At 49.7% G+C, this 4,850-nt stretch overlaps 1 protein-coding gene across 2 annotated transcripts in view; it reads left to right on the top strand.

Annotated features, from left to right (window-relative positions):
• Nucleotides 1-4,850, top strand: part of TBCD (tubulin folding cofactor D) — a 157,217-nt gene that overhangs the window by 32,949 nt on the left and 119,418 nt on the right. The window contains exon 1 of one of the 2 annotated variants that reach the window (XM_023511052.1): nucleotides 4,208-4,230. The exons of the other annotated variant lie outside the window; for it this stretch is intronic. The gene's annotated coding sequence lies outside the window, so the exon portion shown is untranslated. Of the gene's footprint in view, nucleotides 1-4,207; nucleotides 4,231-4,850 lie in introns of those variants that run through there. 2 annotated transcript variants of the gene reach the window in all.

Here is a 4,850-nt window from a genome sequence, read left to right as displayed (position 1 = left end):
GCCCTACTCCTTGAGCCACAGTTGCCGCCCCCATGTGGTGTTTTCTGAGCTCGTTTTGCAGACAAGGATACAGGCTGCGGTCTTGGCTGCGCCAGGTTGGGCTGGGATGTGGGGCTGGGGCCTTTTTAGTGGAGGTGGTTTGCATTCACACACTCTGAGTTCAGGTACAAACTAAATGTGTCATGAGAATATAAGAGCTAGATGTGATTATTTTGATCATTGAGACAATTTTTTGTAAAGTTACTTTTCAGTTTTGTTTTTATATTTTTAAAATTACTTCTAATTTGTCACAAAGTTATTTTTATCAGAAATAGCATATTTTTGACTCTGGGTTCTAGTTAATTCTAATCAGCTGTTTACCCCAACCATTGAAAACTGTTTCAACAATGAAGCTTTTCATTTCTGTAAATTCCTGTCTTGCCCTGTGACATATGGTGTCCTGAGGGGAGCAGGCCTTGGCTTTTTGGGGCTGGTTGTGCCCTGACCCTACAGTGCAGTGTGGCGGGCTCTGCCCTCTGGCAGGACTCCCTGGATGCAACAGGGCCCTACCTGGCATGGCCTACTGATATTTCTTGGGGGCTATGATGGGGCCCTTAAAGAAATGTTCCTCACTTGGCAAACCAGCAAATGTACTAGAAGTTGTCATTTTTCTGGACTCCAGTCATGCTGTGGTGCTGCTGGGAAGAGGAGCCTCGGGTTTATGAGAATTCCTCCGTAAAGTTCCTTGGCATGTTCTACGAAGGATGAGGTGAAGTTGGGGCCCTGGGTGGGCTTGTGGCAGCCAGCAGAGGACCCAGCGCCATGTTCTGAATGGCTTCTGGCCTAGATGGGCTATGTTGGTGCTGAGGCCCCTCCTCTGTTAACTGTGCTCCTCTGTTAGGTTATAGGGGCCACACTCAGTTTGCTGAGCCTTTGGGGAGTTGTGTGGTCCCTGAACTTTGGAGCAGGCAACAGGATGAAGAAATACAAGGGGAGAAGCCGTGCTGCCTGGCCAGTAGTTATACCTTTGTCACTTCCTGGGAGACCAGGAGGGGGCTGTTAGCGTGGGGCACTCACTGGTGTAGAGCAAGTGTGGCCTGAGGGGTCTGCTGTGGTGCTGGCCAGTGCTCATGGCTCTCGGGAGGATTAGTGGACTCCCGAAGCCTTTCCTTATTAGCAAGAGCCTCACCAGAGCTGAGCTGGAGCTGAGCCTCAATGGAGATGGCTGGTATGCGGTGCGGGGGCCTTTCCCCCAGAGCCTGGGGTGGAGGTGCTTTTCTTGGCCTTGACTGGCTAGTGCCTTAAGGGAGTCTCAAACCAGCGTCTCCTGCTTGACAGTGGGTAAACCTGCTTGGCAGAAGCTGCACAGCCTGTGGTTTACTGGGCTAGGAGAACATGCCCCGGGGAGGGAAGCTGGTTTGCACATTGCAGAAAAGCAGGCTGGGGTGGATAGTAATCGAAAGGTGTGGTAGTTTAGAATGATTACTAAGAAACTCCTTTTGTTTGCACCTTGCACTGTACTAGTTTCTAGAACAACAAAAACAGGCGTGCGGTCAGTCGTTTCTCATCAGCTGAGCAGTGGTGTTTCCTCCTAAGTGGTGTGATTGCTTCTGTGTGTGCTTGTCAGCAGGTGGTTTGAAGCTGGCTCCCGTCATGCCCCAAGAAAGCAGGTGTGCCTTCTGTGTGGTGCTCTGCTGACGTGTTCTTGAGACCCGCACATGTGTGTTTAGGACCGTCTGACAGTGTCGTGCTTCCTTGGGGTGAAGTGTGGTGAAGATGGCCTTGCTTTTTAAGGAAAACCAGAAACAAAGCCCCGTTGTTACTGACTTTTGCCTCTTCCTTTTCATCCCTTGCGCTTCCTAAGCCCTGTAGTGGGAGAGCCAGGAAGTGCTGTGCCAGGAGCCAGGTGTCACCTTCATTATCCAGCTACAAATCTTCCAGGACCATTTCTCTGTTAAGGAGAAGCATGTAGGGATAAAAAGAGTTAATATTCTACCTACAAAATGTGGGTGTGGGTCCCTCACTCCAGCCGGTAGCTGGCCCTAGTGCTGGTCTCGTGTGGGGTAGCGGCAGTGGGGGTTACCTGCCCGTGCCCTTGTTTATAAGGAGTTTGATGATAATGTTTATATGAGAGCACTTTTGTTTCATAGTAATTGAAATCCTTTAGTGAGTTAGACCAAGAATGCTTTAGCCCCTTGCCAAGTGCTGTCAGTTTTATTACCTAAATCCTTAGTTTTCTTTTTAATAGATAGGATCTTTCTCTGTTGTCCAGCTGGAGAGCAGTGGTGCAGTCACGGTGCACTGCAGCCTCCAACTCCTGGCTGCAAGCTATCCTTCTTCCTTGGCCTCCTGAGAAGCTGGGGCTGCAGGCCCCACCATGCCTTGCTATTTCTCAAAGCTTTGTTATCTGTCCGCCATCTCTCACATCTTCTCTTTCAGGTTCTATGTGTATCCCAACTGGACTACAGTCCATTAAAAGTTTACTTAGATCTCATCCCTTTACTGCATCCTCTGTCTCCCCCTGCCCCAGCTTATGGAGTGGCCTCCCTTCATGTTTACAGAGTAGCCCCTTCTGCTTACAGAGTAGCCACACATACACCCCATTATGGAGTAGCCTCTCCTGCTTATGGAGTAGCCCCTCCTGCTTGTAGAGTAGCCACACATACACCCCATTATGGAGTAGCCTCTCCTGCTTATGGAGTAGCCCCTCCTGCTTGTAGAGTAGCCACACATACCCCCTTACGGAGTAGCCCCTCCTGCTTACGGAGTAGCTACATACAACCCCTTACGGAGTAGTCTCCCCACTTACAGAGTGGCCACCCACACCCCGTTATGGAGTAGCCCCCCTCCACCCTTTCCCCGCCTGCAGGGCAGCAGTTGCCTCTCCTGTGTTTCTCTGTGGTAGAATGGCTCACTCTGAAGCTGGTGACATGAGGGACAGGCACAGACAGTATCGCATGGATGGCTTCTGTGGCTTCACAGGCAGGATATAAGGGTTGTCTTGTCTGCCCCTTGACTGAGCAAACTGCATGGTGGATACCTTGGTGGGCTGGGCTACCAGGGACTATTAACTATGGCTGGGTCCACATGCTTTCCGGGAAGGCGTGTCCTGAGGGGCAGTGTCTAGAGAGATGCTGGTACCAGGCTTCTTGTCTGGGACTGGGAGTCGGAGGCTTCGCTTCTGCCTGGCTGTCTTGGTTGGAGCAGCTGGATGCCCTCCAAGGTCTCAGGGCATGTGGGTCAGGTGAGGGATGGGCATAGATCCTGCAGACTCCAGCTCTGGATGGCAGGAGTGTGTCAGTATTTGTCACATAGGGTGATCATATAATTTTATCCAAACTGGATATTTGTGAGTGAAAGGGAACTGTCAATAACAAATTGAGCAACAGGCATCCTCTGGGGCTCCTGCACCCACAGGGTTGCCCAGACATCAAGTCGACACCCTTTCTGACCTGACCTGGAGGTGCCTGTGCACTGTTACCTGTGGTCTGGTGCCCAGCAGAGCCAGCTGCATGCCGTGTCCGTTTGCATCCTTCCCCACCTCTCTGATGATCTATTGGCCAGTTCTGTCCCCTACAAGAACTGGCTGAGGTGGCAGCTGCTTTGCAGTCTTTCCTTGGCCCCAGGAGTGACGTTGGTCCTCTCGGTGGGGGGTGTGAGTGCTGCCTCCCAGCTCCCTCAGACCTAGGCCCCAAGGGGAAGGCCACTTGGGGATTTGCCCCAGTATCTCTGCTCTACAGGACTCAAGTTAAAGTACATGAAGTTGGTTTTATATGACTTTAACTTTTAATTTTGTATTTTAATTTTCTTTTAATTTCATATTTTGAGACAGAGTTTCACTCTGTCCCTAGATAGAGTGCCATGGTGTCATAGCTCACAGCAACATCAAATGCCTGGCTCAAGCAATCCTTCTTCCTCAGCCTTTCTAGGAAGGCTAGAGGTTAGGATGACAGTCTCCTGCCACAACACCCAGCTTAATTTAGTATTTTAGATAAACTAAATCCATGGAAGAGTTCTTAAATAGTTTTTGGATAAACGCTTGGCAGGAAACATGTTAATATCTTAGTTCTCTAGAGAGAATGGAGACTAATTCTTCTGATCTGCCTGGTTGAACATATCTACCTTTTGTTCTCAGAGTGGCTCAGTGAAGAGGGGGCCTGAGAAAGGCATGCAGACCCAACTGCCCACCCTGGTCTCCTGCTGGACCCAGCACTCAAGGAAGAGGCGGCTTCAGCAGGTTCAGGGGATAGGGTATGAAGAACTTCCCTACATTTTTAAAGAGATGATTTTATCCTACACTTAATTAAAACAATCAAGTAATACAGAGTGTTTGTATTTAGTGGAATCCTCTTCACCTTGGCAGAGTGGTGGGTGGCAGGGACCTAACTTGCAGTTTGCACGTCGTGGGGCATCTTGGGCAGCCACAGTCCTCACCGTGCAATGAGAGGCTGCTTTGAAGAAAGGGCATTCACAGCTGCTGCTTAGGAGTGCTGAGCTCCATGTTTCTTATTAGGGGCTTAGAGACTGAGCCTAATTATCCCTTTTACCTTCCAGATGTCAAAACAGAAGGTAAAACTTGAGGTTGAGAATTCAGAGGGTTAGAACCAGTGTCTGAGAGAAAACCCACTGTCCTCTTTGTTCGGCTGGACTCCAGTGTGGGATGTGGGGCCATAGTACTGGGAAGGGAGGGTGGCCTTGCAGGCACCAGGTCATAGTCGGGGCAAGCAACAGAAACAAATGAGACTTCAGAATAAAAACTTTAGTTCCTTTCCTTCATGTAGCTTTTGTCCTTTGTGTCTTCATGCATGGATGATTTAAACCCCTAGACATTGCCTTTTCCTAGGCTAGTGCCTTGTACTTCAGTGGGTATG

Source organism: Otolemur garnettii, unplaced genomic scaffold (genome assembly GCF_000181295.1).
Source record: "Otolemur garnettii isolate 467f Iridium unplaced genomic scaffold, OtoGar3 scaffold00018, whole genome shotgun sequence".
Classification (NCBI taxonomy): domain Eukaryota; kingdom Metazoa; phylum Chordata; class Mammalia; order Primates; family Galagidae; genus Otolemur; species Otolemur garnettii.
Note: the sequence above shows the minus strand (reverse complement) of the source record. Positions and strands in the feature narration are given on the sequence as shown.